The sequence below is a fragment of the Triplophysa dalaica genome, chromosome 25, assembly GCF_015846415.1.
Source record: "Triplophysa dalaica isolate WHDGS20190420 chromosome 25, ASM1584641v1, whole genome shotgun sequence".
In the NCBI taxonomy this organism is placed as follows: domain Eukaryota; kingdom Metazoa; phylum Chordata; class Actinopteri; order Cypriniformes; family Nemacheilidae; genus Triplophysa; species Triplophysa dalaica.
The window spans coordinates 10,501,364-10,517,446 of NC_079566.1; the positions used below are offsets into that span (position 1 = coordinate 10,501,364).

The 16,083-nt window shown below is 37.3% G+C and overlaps 2 pseudogenes; both read left to right on the top strand.

Annotated features, from left to right (window-relative positions):
• LOC130415751 (fibrocystin-L-like) overlaps positions 1–11,609 on the top strand; it is a 30,835-nt pseudogene extending 19,226 nt beyond the window's left edge.
• A 2,034-nt stretch (positions 11,610–13,643) lies between these two features.
• LOC130416058 (fibrocystin-L-like) overlaps positions 13,644–16,083 on the top strand; it is a 42,354-nt pseudogene continuing 39,914 nt past the window's right edge.

Genomic DNA, 16,083 nt, shown 5'->3' on the forward strand with positions numbered 1-16,083 from the left:
GAACATATTACTTGAGTTTCAATATTTTTGAGACCTTTAGGGAAAATTTGAAGTTTTTTGCATTCTACTCTTATCATCAGATTATTCATCTCTATTAGATTTTTCATGCTGGACAGGCGTTCCGTCTGGGACGCTACCCAATCCACTGGCATCTAATGGGTGATGTTGGGAACAATTCGTACGTGCGTGGTTGTGCCATCCATCAATCTTACAACCGTGCTATAAGCATCCACAACACTCACAACCTGCTGGTGGAACACAACGTCATCTATAACATTAAGGGTGGAGCCTTCTTTATTGAAGATGGCATTGAGACAGGAAACATCTTGCAGTACAATTTAGCAGTATTTGTGAGACAGAGCACAAGTTTGCTGAATGATGACGTTACTCCAGCTGCATACTGGGTAACAAACCCAAACAACATCATTAGACACAACGCTGCAGCGGGTGGAACTCACTTTGGATTCTGGTACCGCATGAACAATAACCCTGATGGCCCGTCTTATGATCCCAACATCTGTCAGAAGAGAGTACCACTTGGGCAGTTCTTCAACAATACGGTGCATTCTCAGGGCTGGTTTGGCTTGTGGATCTTCCAAGAGTATTTCCCCATGCAAAATGGTTTCTGCTACTCCTCGACACCAGCACCAGCCGTCTTCCGCCGTCTGACGTCCTGGAACAATGAGAAAGGAGCTGAGTGGGTGAATGTTGGTGCTGTGCAGTTCAGTGAGTTCCTCATGGTCAATAATGAGAAAGCAGGAGTGGAGGCCAAGAGGATCTTTCGGGAGCATGTCAGTGGATGGGGCCTGGAAGGAGGTGCAGCTGTGGTAAACAGCACTATTGTGGGTCATGTGTCTGAGCTTGGAAATGATTACTGCACCACTCATGGTATTGTTCTGCCCCTGGATGATGGCATGAGTGTCATAAACACCAAATTTATGAGCTTCAACCGCTCATCGTGTGCAGCTGTCGGGGTGGCAGAAATGATTGGAACCTGCACGTTTCGCTGTGGAGGCTGGAGTGCCAGATTCAGTGGAATTCAATACCATCAGTCACCCAACAAGGCCAGATTCAGATGGGAGCACGAGGTGGCGCTCATAGATACTGATGGATCCCTGACTGGTAAAGACCTATAACACAATAACATTACATATTAGAGATTATAGCAAAGTGCAAACTGACATTGAAGTCTAAATGCAACTGTAAAAGCTTCTGCGTAACAGTCTCTTTATATTTATAAATAGGTAACATGAACTCCAAGGTGGTGCCGATGAGCAACCTGCTCGACCCAAGTCACTGTTCTCAAGCAGCAGATTGGAGTGTTGGAGTAGCTGGAGCTGTATGTGACAACACCACTTACTTCCACCGGCTGGTTTTCTACAGTCCCTCTTCCTTTTGGAATAACAATGTGATTCTTACCAACTCATTTGGTAGGCTGAAGTAATATTTTTTTGGGATGACTGATGTGTGGTCAGTACAATTCATTTTCATGAATGACAGACCTAACATGTCTCTTTAGGGTCATCTCTGCTACCCTTTCTTCAAACGATGGTGAGCCACTCATATGGCTGGATGGCACTGGTGCCCTCTGGCCAAACCTACAACTGGCAGTTTGAGCATGGTTCCCACATCACCAGCCTGTCATATTATGGAATGATCTATGGCTTTAAGGTGAAGTGTGGGCATGACACCACAATTTAAGTTTCCCCCAATATTTTTCTTCAGTGTTTACTCATCCTTTTATTGTTTCAAACCCACATGCTGTTATTTTTCTGTGGAGTAAAAATGTATTTATTTAAGCAGCTTTTAACCGGTTCATTGTAAACATCACATGACAGTCAAACACCAAACAGTAAGGGGTGGTTTTCCACACATGGATTAATTTAATCCAGGACTAGCCCTTCGTTTTAAAAGTACATACCTTGTAAAAACATTACTGGTGTGCATCTTGAAACAAAACAAATGCACTAAAATATTTTAAGATATGTCTGTGTTAGTTGGTTTCAATCAAGACACCTCTAACAGTTGAGTTGATCTCGAACTAGTCTTATGTCCTTTCCGGGAAACCTCTCCCTGAGAGTTTAAAGTTGTATCTGTGACTTGTTCACAGTCTGCACAAGGCATACAACAGGGTAGGCTTCAGAACAAAATGAAACTCATCTTCAAATTTCAAAAATGATACAAATTTGGTTGCTTTAGACGACACTGTACAGACAATGTTTTTTTTTTGAGAGCAATACCAGGAGGTTTGCATTGGCATGAGTAAATAACAAGTTTTAATTTTTGTGTATAAAATTCATTTTATTTCATTTTAGTCAAATTCTGTGCCTTTTTACTTCACTGACAGCCAGAAAATTACATCATCCTGAACCACAACTTTACTCAAGCACCTGACATGTTCCGCATTATAGATCAACGAAATGGTTCCTCCCAGCCTCTAAACCCTACAGTGAATGTAAATGGCGACTGGTTCTTCAACGAGTCTTCAAACAGTCTCTACTACATGGGTAAAACTCCTCATCACTTAAAACACAACGTTTGGTTAAGGGGCAAAATGTTAAGTGGACACATTTCAAATAAGTTCCAAGACAGTGTCATGTTCAAATGTCTATATCATGAATTATTCATTCATTTACATTTACGCATTTGCAGGCGCTTTTATCCAAAGCGACTTACATTGTATTATCCTATACATTTATACTTAGGCGTATGCAATCCCGCGTTGTTAACGCAATGTTCATACCACTGAGCTACAGGAAAGCATCTCATTCGATGCCAATATTTCAATACTGCGGAACCCAAAAAATGTAATGTTTGCTCATTTTTGACTACAGTGTCTGGAAGAGACCATGCAGCAAACCGGACAAAGAGGAACAGTGTGGACCGGTCGCTTAGAGACAGACCTGTGTACTTCAATGTGTATCAGTGTTACTATCCCAAGTGTATCGCACCAACACAACCTCCACCTCCTCTACCCGGCAATTTTACCTTCGGATCCAAGTATGTTGTAGACACACTTGCTCAGCACCTTTACTTTTATATTGCCACTGTATCTGTTGTTTGACTTTGATTATTTAATACACAGCCGCACATATAATGGTTGTAGTCTCTGGTCAGATGAGTCATTTTGGAGGTCGAGCCCAGAAAACAACTTTGCTGTTCCACAAACAGGCTCTAATGTGGTCATTCCATTGGGTAAGAATTTCTAACGCTGCAAATCCAAAACAGTAAAAGGGTAGTTTATGTTGTATGTTTCTAAAACCTAAAAAGTGTTACAAGTTTTTACTTTGTTTTAAAGGGAAATGTGTGATTGTAGACACAGTAATTCCTTCCCTGAACAAGCTGACAATATATGGATATCTGGAGATCCCAGACACAAATAATCGCACTTCCAACAGCAGCGTTTCCCAGTATAACAACGTTATTCTGAACGTCACATACATCTCCATTCAGGTAACAGTCTAGACCAAATTGCATCATACTATTCATTTAAATGGAATCAAACAGGTTTTAATTCTTTGTCAAGTAAACTAATTTAACAAAGTCACAAAGAAATCGTTAAGAAATGTGAAAATGGATTAAACAAAGACACTTATTAAATAGTAAAGATGCATTCTTTATCATAATGCAGCTTTGCATTTGATAAATATATATTAAGATACTTTAATTATTATTCAGTTAAACATCCAACATCCTTAAAGGCACTAATTTTACTTTGAATCAAGGGTGGACGTTTAATCGCTGGGTGGCCTAATCAGCCCTTCAGAGGTGAACTACAGATTATACTGAAAGGAAACCATCTCACACCCGATTGGCTGTTGCCTGACATAAACCAAGGGTCTAAAGTGTTGGGTAAGGGCGCTATACAGATACCACAGTTCCTTGAAAATGGAATTAAAGATAAATGTACTACCTAAAAGGGTCTGCATAGAAAAATGTAATCAGTAGCAGAATTGATATATACTGAAACTTTTTCCAGGTGTGTTTGGATCTCTTGATCTGTATGGCATGCCACACAATGTGTATCACACTAAACTGGCTAGAACGGTAGAGGCAGGAAACAACACTCTCTCTCTGGAGGAAGCTGTTGACTGGAAGGTCAGAAACTCTCCTCACATGATTAAAAGAACAATTTATTAGGGCTGTCAGTTCATTGTCATTTATTCTCTTCTTTGTGTAGTTTGCATTAAAACACTTTTTTACCTTCAGGCTGGGGATAAGATTCTGCTGTCCACCACCAGTTATGACCCATGGCAAACAGAAATACGCACCATATCTGCCGTCTTAGATCTCGGCCGAACACTGACCCTGGAACAGCCTGTAACATACACACACATTGGTAAGTGCTTAAATGTTTAGCTCGGTAACCTAGTTAGATATTTTTGTCTGGAATTCACACTTACAAAACTGCAATATTATGTTTTTTTTAACCATGATAGCATGTAACAGGTTAACTACGGAGCGTGCTAAAAATTCCAAAGCAACAATTTGTGCTACTTGAAAGAAAGCAACAAACAAAAATACTTAGTTCATGCTAACCAAAAATTGCAGTACATTGTAACAGAGGTTTGTAAAAATTTGCGTGACAGCCATACAGTACGGTAGCTCAAATTATAAACTATATTAAACTTTACAGAATTCCTCTCATCATTTAAAAAATAGCTTCGTTATTTAAAAAATAACTAAGAAAAACTTCACATTTATTTAAACGTACTAATATGACTACGTTACCCATTCTGATGACAGCGAGTTTCTCAACCAGGGGTAGGGGGATCTCTAGTGTTCTATAGCGTAGTTACAAGGGCTCCGTAGAAAAGTGTCAGTACCATTTTTATTGTTTATTGACAGTAATACAGCTACTAAAGATAATTTATTTTAGGTTGAAATTAAACTTTGTTTTGAAGTAACTGTATGTTACGTTAAAACAAAAAAAAGTAACTTTCAAACAGGCCTTTATTAAATGTCTGTAATAAACTGTTTATGTATTTAATTACAATTATTCTTATAACTATTTTGCTGTTAATGTTGTAAAGCACTATAATAATTTGTACATTAAAAAGAATTGTACATTATTATAAATGTATTATCTAACACACGACTGTGGTCATACAGGACAAAGGTACAGTGTGACAGGATCTTCTAGAAGCTATCAGCTTGCTGGAAATGTGGGTCTTCTGAGCAGGAACATCAAGATCATTGGACAGGAATATCCAGAAATGAAAACACAGTCTTATGGAGCAAGAGTGCTGGTGGGAACCTTCATAGAAAGAGGAATAAAATACAGAGGTAATTATATAACCTAATAACAAAATACCTTTAGCCAAAGAATCTAAAATCTTTAATTTACTGTTTACCTTTCATTCATCTGGCAATACTGTAAGTAACAAACAAAACAATTAATTTACACAGTAATTTAATTAATTTAATTTTAAACTTATCTGCAATTATGATGCTTTCGTTACAGGAAAAGCCCAGATCAGAAACGTTGAGTTCTACCACACAGGACAGGAGGGATGGAACGACCCGTCAGACCCGCGCTACTCTCTGGCATTTTTAAACCTGGGAAATGTGAGAATTCAAAAACTTTATTCTTAGACCCGATGGATGTTGTGCACGGTTTTAAACCACTGAAACCACATTGGTAACCACATTTTTTACAGGAGGGTAATTACTCCTACATCAAGGGATGTGCTTTCCATGATGGCTTTTCTCCTGCTATTGGTGTGTTTGGAACAGATGGACTGAATATCGATGACAACGTGATCCATCACACTGTTGGAGAAGGTGCTGAAACAATGGCATCTATACTATTCAATGTTAATGCACATGCAAAGACTAATTTAAATAGAATCCAAATAAAGTTTATTTTTCTTTTCTGAGATTTTTATCTTAATTGTAAAGGTATCCGAATATGGGGCGATAAAAATACTGTTCGGAGAAATCTGGTTACTCTGACACTGTGGCCGGGATCATACAAAGATGCAGCGGAGACTTTGAACACTGAATGGAATGCAGCCATTGAGGTATCATTTTCAATAAATAAAAAAAATCTGTGGTGGCCAAACCATGGTAATCGTGTAACAGTTTTATTAACAGGACATTTCAGTAACAGTACATTAAAGCAACACTTTGTACTTTTTCGACCTTAAAAAAAGTCTCTAAAATGATTTCAGTGGTAGAACAACTCTTAACCAGGTGGCACAGCACTAGATATATATATATATTGCTACTCAAATATTGCTGTTTTTATGTCTTCACAGAACTTAAAAAATAATATTTATTCCATTTTGTAAAAAATAGCTGCTGACATTATCACCCGAAAGAGTAGCATATACAGCGACATTATTTACAACACTGGTAACAGACAATTGCGCTTATCGACCAGTTGGGGGAACCCGTGAGAAAAGGTGCTAAAGTGTTGCTTTATAAAAATCATGGTATTGAACCGCACCCTAAAAAAAGCAATGGCACGGTACTTTAGGATGAAAAGTAAAATACATAATGTAAAAATGATTACTATTTCTGTAGGTTAACGAAGCAACTAACGTGATTCTTCAAGGGAATATTGTTGCTGGCTATGAACGTGTGGGATTCAGAGTTGATGGAGAACCTTGTCCAGGTATTTATTCACTTTGATAAAAAAGCTGGTTACCGTTAAATAATAAAAAATGCAAGTGTGAAGCTTACATACTTGTTTAATCTTAATTGAGTAATTTCTGTTTAATTTTCAATGTCAAAAGAATCAGGTTCAGTGGCACAATGGAGTGAGAATGAAGCACATGGTGGTCTGTATGGAGTTTACATGAATAAAGACGGAATTTATGGATGCTCTCAAATCCAGGGTTTCACCGTCTGGAGGAGTTTTGATTTTGGGATTTACGTTCAAGTATGATAAATGACGTTAATATACTCAAGCTCAGCTAGTTATGAAGTGTTGTATACAGCAGAAATCATTGTTGTTGAATGGCTAAATTTACAAATGCAGTGATCGTGTGAGGTTTATGCAGTTTCTTAGATATAAATGTTGTCCTATCCTGACTTCCAGGTCTTTATGAATGTGTTCATTTTTAACGTGACCCTTGTTGATAATGGAATGGGCATCATGCCTATTATCTACAGACCTTCATCCATTAGCCACGAATACACAGATAAAACCGTTCGTGTTCAGGTGAGGATGCACGGATTGATTCAGTCTGAAGTTTGTTTAACGAAAAACGAAATATCAAAGTGCTTTCTTATATAGCTAAGTTATTATATTAAATTGTTTTCAGTTTTACTACCATGTACACACATGCATGAACTTCCTGTTTTTTTCAGGAGTCTCTGATTGTGGGCAGCAGCCCCAATTTCAACTGTTCAGACACACTGGTAACAACTGAGACCTATGTTTCACTCAGTGCAAGCCACAGAGCACCACGACCCCCTAAAGGTAATGTACAATAGTGATACAGCAAAAACTATATAACTATATATTACATGCTTGGCAAAAGCAAATTACAGCGTATATTTTTGTAGTTCTATTTTCTGTATTAATTTTATTGTTTTTATAAAGTATAACTAATGCATTTTCTGTGTGCAACAGGTGGCAGGTCTGGCATTTGCTGGCCGACATTTGAATCTGAACACAACCAAGCACCACAGAAACCTCACGGTGGACTCATAAGCTACAATGCCATAGCTGGTTTAATGAAGGTCTCCGGTAAGACATCTCTAAAATGTCTTCATTTTTAATCTTCAGTGTAAAATTGGCTAAAATTGACATATTCCTGTCTGTTCCTATTCCCAGATACAACATTTGTTGGCTTCAAGAATGTGTGTTCCACTGAAAGAAACTACATGTTCATGACCAACCCAGGAAATGAGGACCTACAACATCCAATCAGTGTTGAGAGAATCACCAAGATAGACAGCACAGAAGAATCACTCGCATTCATTCATAACCCTGATCTGAGGTAAACTGTTCTGTCCTTTTCTTAACACAGTGTTGATGTGCAATTATTACTAAATACTTGCAACAAGTACATTCTGATGTAAAAGTGATACATTTGTTCACACACCAGTAAAGTGAACCCATCAGACTGTGTGGACATGGACTGTGATGCTAAGAAGAAGACCATGTTGAAGGATCTGGATGGAAGTTTTCTGGGTGCAGTCGGAGCAGTGGTGCCCTATTCAGAGTACGAGTGGAACGGGGATCCGCGACATGGACTGGGCGATTACCGCATCCCTAAAGTCATGCTCACTGCTCTCAACGGCAGCCGCATACCTGTCACTCAAATAGCTCCAAATAAAGGTACATCTGAGGGTTCTCGTTTGAGGGATAGAACAATTTTTTGTTAGTATATTTGCAATGTACTATTGATCAAATACATTTTAGATTTTTTCTTTTGTTTTTTAACATTACACTTGAACATTAAAACAATGGAGTATGAACTTTGTGTTTTATGTGAACAGGTGTGATCAGAGACTATTGTACTTACATGAGCACCTGGCAGAGCTACAAGTGCTTTGGACTGAATTATCAGATGCTGGTCATTGAAAGTCTAGACGCAGATACAGAGACAAGACGTCTTTCACCTGTGGCCATCCTGGGGGACACATATGTAGATCTGCTGAATGGTACTGATAGTAAATCCCTTCCTCTTGATATTATTTAAAGATTCAGTCAAATATATTTTCGACTGTAGGATTTTACTGAAAAATTGTCATTGTAAATATATGATATTCTTTCATTTTAAACTTTTAAACTTACATCATTACAGGTCCACAAGACCACGGCTGGTGTGCAGGCTACACCTGTAGGAGAAGAGTCTCTCTCTTTCATGCTATTGTGGCCACCAATAAATCCTTTGACATCTTTTTCACCAGCACAACACCACAGAAGATGAGACTTATGATTATCAATGCTAAACCAACAGAGGTTAGTCTATTACATAATACAGTATGTCAATCATACATTTATATTTCCATATGTGTTTGATTATAAGGTTTATGCATTATCCAGGACCATTGCACTCAACATCATTTCTCTACAGGCTGTTAGAGTGGCTGTATTTTACTCAAGCTCTCAGCGGTTAGACGTCTATGTAAACAACAAACTTGTTGCTCCAACTAACGCTCAGTGGAACTCAGGCAATACTGAATACACACCACTTGAGCCCACATATCCAGGTAGAGTACAGTAGAGTCATGTAGAATAATACAGCTCCCCTACAGGCCTGGAAGACCGAAATCTATATTTTTTCAAAAATGGAAATAAACAGTGTTTTTGGATTACAAAAATTCAAAACATATACTAATAATGCCATTTCTTTAAATATGTAGTTTAAAAAAAACTGTAGTTTGGACCTTTTGACTACAGAAGTTTCTAAACATAAACCCCCCAAAATTACTTTATACAGTAATATGAACACCACAGCAGAGTTTCTCATTGTAATTTACTTTTGATTCTTCTCTGTTCTCTTTAGGTCAATATCTTCCAAGTTTTAACTCTGATCACGGCTCAAACTTCTTTGATCCAGACTACAAAATGTTGTACATACTTCTTCGTGGCTCAGAGCCGGTCCAGATCCGCACCTCTCCGCTTCTTGTCGTGGCCTTTAACCTCCCGGCCATGACTGAAGAACAGTTCTTCGGACCTGAACTGATCAGAAATCTGGCTGCATTCCTCAAAGTACCACAGAACATGATTCGAATTACCAAGATCATCCGTCCGGGCACCGGGGCACGAAGACGGCGCTCAACTGGACTGACGGTCGAGGTTGAGATCAGCCAGCCACCTGCCCAGACATCCAGCACCAACAGTACCGCTGGTAGGGACAAACAGTAAATGTTAATTGAACTGTACGAACATTTTACACTGCTTGAAATGAATGATGAATGGATGATTCCATTCTGAATGTGTGCAGAAGAGGAACAGCAGTTCTCGGCTCTGAAGAACATCGCTGATGAACTGGGACGTGCCGCCATCTCAGGCAATCTGAATCAGTCCATCGGCTTCAATGTGTTGTCACTGGAGATGATCCCTCCTCCGCCCTCTTCCAGTGACCCATCCTGGAGTCAAGTATGAATTTAATCAGCTCATGTTATCACTAAAGTTGCATTACATTTTTTATAAAGATGCCATGCAGTTTTGGGCAGTAAGTGACAAAATGAAAAGTGACTACAACAACTATTAAAATGTATTGATTGAATGATGTTTTATCTACTTTTACCTCTAATTTATCTCTCAGGTGGCAACTCAGGAAGTGACTCGTGCAGACCAGCAGATGGAGTCGGTCAGTACGGTGTCTTCTCTGGTAATTGTGGATCAGCCGGTGGCTGCATTGTATCCTGGACCCCTCAGCGTGCAGCCCAGCATCAAGGCTGTGGATTCAGAGGTGAAACAGGATTTTTGCTAATGAAATTCGTTCCTGTGGATCATTTTGTAAAGCATTTTTGACTGAGCCATTGTAAAGGTCCATGGACTATGACGATAGCTATATCAACATTTTGTTTGAGAACAGTCGAGTCCACACCACAACTATAGCCACAAAGTTACAGAGGAACAACATTGCTGCAATGACTTTCAGTGTTGCAAAGTATTTGATGCAAACTGTGTATTTATAAGATTCTGCAGAGGTTTTCAAACAAATATGAAGTACATTTTCTGATACTTCCTCTTGTTTTTATTAATGAAAATGATCTGTGTGTGCATGTGTGTTTTCAGGGTAACTGTGTGTCTGTGGGTGTGACGAGTCTAACAATCTCAGCTGTGCTCAAAGATGCGAATGGGAATCCAGTACAGGGACTTTCTGGAAACACCACCATCCTCTTCAGTGGCTGCTGGGCAAATTACACTGACCTCACCATCTTAACCAGCGGTGAGTCATCTCAATTCTACACACTGGTTGGAAGATTTACAAGGCTTTTTAGTTTGTAGTCTCTTGAGTGAAATCATAAACCACCTATATTACCAATATTTAAATAAAAAATTGTCAATTATGTTACAGATCCATAAAAAATTTACTCACTTACTTGCGTGCATTTGTTCAGTTTGTGTTGGGGTAAACATCACGTTTTGTTCTATCTCTATAGTTTCTACAGGTGTGAAGTTGACATTGGCATTTACTCTGAATACATGGAATACAGAGTCTAGATCCTTCACAGTCAGAGCAGATTCATCTTCCACAGAACAGCCAGTTACAACTCCTGCGAAACGTCCAGTTACAACTCCGAGCCCTGTGTCTGTCACCACGCTCAAAAGCTCTTCAAGCATCTCTGGCTCCAGTTCAGCTATCTTTTCACCATCTGTGTGTCTGCTCATGCTGTTAACTGGTCAACTCCTCCTGTTCAGAAAAACCTAGGAACAACTCAAACTAATGTAGAAAATACAATGTGCTTTCTCGGTTAACCTTGAAAAACATTATGCATTTCTTGCTGTTTTCTTATAATCATGAACACTGCATAATCATTATAAATCAAGATTTTTAAGCTCTCCCTATTATTTCTGCAAGCATCCCCTAATGATTAAACTAGGCTTGTCAACATAGATTTTCACCACACGGTTATAAAAAAATAATGATCATGATATTATTGCGATATGTAATAAAACATTTTAAAATAAGTAAGTAATGTTGTCTGCAAATTCATCTTTTGTTCAGCTTATTTTTCTTTTTTTAGAGAGTTTGTGGTCGTTTTTCCTACATTTAACACCTGATTAATTCTTTACAATATAATCAAAATGAGGTGTACACAATATAGATAATTGTAGTTGTTAATGTCACGGTAATTGGCAATACCTTTATACTGTGACAGCTTTATATTACTTCTGTTCTAACCAATTTCAACTATTAGGCTATTTTTTAACTTGAATATTGAAAAAGATACTTTACATTTGACTGCATATGGATATGCTTTCTTCTATTACAAATAAAATTTCTAGCATCCTTGTGCTGTTTGCTATTTCTGACAATAATATCGCAAATTTTATATTTTTAAAGTTGTAAATACGTCGACGCTGTGATGATTGACAGCGGAAACCTGTCAGGTGCTGTAATAATGAGCAGCCACCAGAGGGCAGTGAAGTCAAACTCATACTACACCAGCAGAATCAGGAAAGGTCATCCTCAAAATGATATTACAAACATGCATAGCCGCAGCAGCCCCTGGCTTCGAGTAAAAAAAAACTTAATGTCAATACTAAATAAATAAAAATAGAACTCAATTTAATTTTTATAAATTAGTCTATTCACTTATATATATATATATATATATATATTGAAAACATTAATGGCGTCACTGTAAATGCTAAGCCACAATGACGACACATTTGAATAAAGATACTGTTTCGCGATTTGATTAATTTTATTCGCGTTTGTGGATCTATTTCATTATTTGATCAGTAATAATGCAAATAACTGATGTGGAATTTTCCTGCATTATTAAAGCTTTGCGCAATGATTTAAAATAATGCGCAATACCTGCAATCACGCGCTGAAATGAAGCCCTGCTTTAGCCCTGCAAACCCCCTGCTCAAAACTATTGATCCCACAGTTGTATTTTGTGTCCCTAGCATAACAATATCGCAAACTTAATTATACTTGCGGATTTGTTTAAATCTAATACGGTCAGTGGAATATCATGACAATCTTTGTTTCATGTGCCTTATTAGTTAAAATGTTCATAAAGCGTGAAACGTTTCTGTATAAATCAAGGGATTTGCTAATAACCTATATATTTATATATATTTTAGTGATATATTTTTTGTTTGGACCGCTGGTTCTGTTTTGTACTTGCCCTGCCAAATATTTTACTGGAATCACCACAAAAAAAGTAACAAACACATAAAGAAAAAATATACATTCATTGTTTTTGACCCGTGTAACCTTAATACATAAGGTTATGACATTTTATTAAACTTCTTGTTGCCTTGATGCCTCTGTAATGGAGTATGATATCCAGGCTTATATATTATTATATATGATATCTGGATATATTTTCTTTCTTTGGCATTCAGATTTCACCAAATAAAATAAGACCACTGAATTGTAATGACTGCTATGGATGATTATGAATCTAATATTAAGAGCTGATGAGACACACTGTTTTACGTGCAGTCTTAAACATGTTGTCTAATCATTTCTTTATGTGGTATCATATAAATAAACCAGAATATAACTTAATTTTACTGAATGAACTAGATGAGGAGACACCAGCAGGGTTTTTTAAGGTCAATATAACTGCATGTAGGACACTAACATTTTTTTTTTTAATGTAAACTGGAAAGATATTACTGTATACAGTATGTGTAGATTGACAACAATGATTGGCACACAAATTAAAAAAGAAAAAAACCTGTTTCCAACCTGGGCAGGTACTATATAAATAGGAGTTCTGTTAGGATTGTTAGTGAGAGTTTACTGAGAGAGTTTAACAGGTATGTGGATCTCAATGATGATTCATGCAAACTTTGAAGAACTGCATTTCATTTCTAAAAGCTCTTTGACTTGCATTTGTAAAGGCTTTAGGTAATTATTTTATAACAATGTATATTCAAAATAGGCTACATCAGGCTATATGCTGAGCAGTTTATTAGTTAATCTAAATACTACAAATAGCCTACTGTTTTTTTCTAAACTGGCACATAAAAAATATTTTGAACACAGGTATCTTGGTGTAGAAGTGATAACTGCAGGTGACATTTGAGGTGCACCTGAGACTATCAGAAAAGATGGGGCATGTGTGCCAGCAGTTCCATGTGACGCTTGCTGTTGTTTGTATGTTGCTGTGGAGCTCAGGTAAGCGATCTCTTTATTTTACTTTATTCGTATTGGCTACAATTTACTGGCAATCAAATAACGTATCATTCTGTCTACATGCTTCAGTGTTCGGCTGTGGAGGTCCCACAGAGATCCAAAAGATCTTAAATATTTATCTTGGGGCAAGTTGGGAGTCCCGTTGTTTTTTCATTAAAACTAGACTACTAAAAACCTTAAGTATTTTTTTTTGTCAGATTATCATGCTATAACGAAAAACTATCTGTCCAAATTTCATAAAACTACCAAATGTAGAATAAAACTAAATCTGACAATAAATAAGTCAAATCTCTAGTTCATTTAAATATACTAGTTCTAAAAATGGGGGAAACCCCATTCCTTATATACTGTACGTTCTCTAGGTAAAATAATTTCATTTATGTAAGTATATTCATTCAATGACTATTGCTATATAATTAATCATTGATTGAAGTGTCTAATACATTACAGTGACTGTAAAATATGTATTTTATGTATTAGAGTGGCATATTTTGAGTTGTAGTGTTTGGGCAACTAAAGGGCCACTATGGGGTATTAAAATATGAAAGTGAGCGAAAATATTTGAAAGCTTTTGCTTCCCCGAGAACATTGCGTTCATTTGCGAAACTTTTGCATTCCCGCCAGATATTTTTGTTCCCTTAGAAAATTTTGGCATTCCCCAGAGATTATTTTACTTTCCCTTGCAAACGTAAACTCAGACATACATGAGTAGGCCTTCTTTCTGGTTTAGCTTTTTCCTCTACTGCATTTGTTCATATGGATTATATTCATATACTTGATCAACATTACCAGGAGAATAATGACGTTCAAAAGTGACTGTGACTGGCTGGTTTGGCAGCTCTGTACACCGACGTGTCCCCTCCTGTTATCGCTCCAAGAAACATCTTTTTATGCAATTGTTCGTATGGATCTCTTTTTAATGGATTATTAACCATTTTAGGACATTAATTGCGTGTAATGTCAAATGACTGTAATCCAAACTATCATGTGAGTGATGCCTGCTTGCACTAGTAGAATGTTGTTTTCATTCTACAAACAAGACCGTTTTTAATATTCTTTCATGCAGGTGCGGTGTGGGTACACAGGATATTTCCCAATGTTGGCAGCATTAATGGAGGAACGAGACTGACGATAGAGGGTGAAGGTATGAAAAAACAAAGTTCCAAAATCTAAATGAACCTTTTTGGATCAAATATAAAGTGCATTTTTATAGACTATATTGATTTAGCTGTAAATAGTGGGAATATAATTTTTTTGTCTCCTTTACGAAACTCTTACTTTCCAGGCCGTCATGTAGCTTTGGTTATTTTTTCCTCAGGTTTTGCCAGTCAGTTTGGTTTAAATGCTGATGACCCAAACATTGGCAACAGTGTGACACTGGTGTCTCAGACAAGATCTATTCCCTGTGATGTAGAAACAGTCTCCTGTCACTCCAAACAAATCACGTGTTATACAAGGCAAGAAATTACCCAGTTCATTTTTATTTTTTTCATTTTTCTATACTTTACAGTTAATATTGGTAGACTAAACAGTACACTAAGGTCACTATTCAGTAGCCTAGCTTGATTCCGGAGTCACGGTTCGAAGTTTAGTATACAGTAAGCAATATATCCCAAATTTCAGGTTTTTAATATGAACAGACATGCAATTTACAAATTATTCCACCTAGCGACATTTACTCTGATGTTCTCTGTGGTCAATAATAGCCTTAGAGAGGTTTTTATCCCCCCCAAAAAACATAATACTAAGTAAATAATAATTTATGGAAGCCCATTTCCGCCACGTGATAAAAAATCTGGCTCTAAAATTTGAAATTATGAGATACAAAGTCATAATTATGAGATTGAAACTCATGATCAAGACTCAGCTTGCTGGCGACATCCACTGGTTAAAATGTTTTAAATGCAACTCAGTGGTTTATAAACCTATCCCAAATGGTTATACATATATTTTAGTTATTTGTTCTAAGTTCTTCGAGTTTTAAGAAATCACTGAAAGAAACTGAAATACAAATAGTTAATTAAAGTTAATGCCAAATTAGTTCAAAGATGTTGTGTTCATTTTGTATCAAGTCCGTTGATTTTCATGCACTTTACAAGAGTGGACAAGAAAGCAGCAATGATCTTCTCAGTAGTCTGGACTATCCGTACCTGTCCACTTGTAGCCATCAAACTGACAGTGATTAAAACGTACAGAACAACCATTGTTGGGCCCTAGGTGGGTCTCCCACTTCAGGTCTTGTTAGATTGTGGAGCCCGCAGGAACCAAAAGGACTCCACAGCCAAGT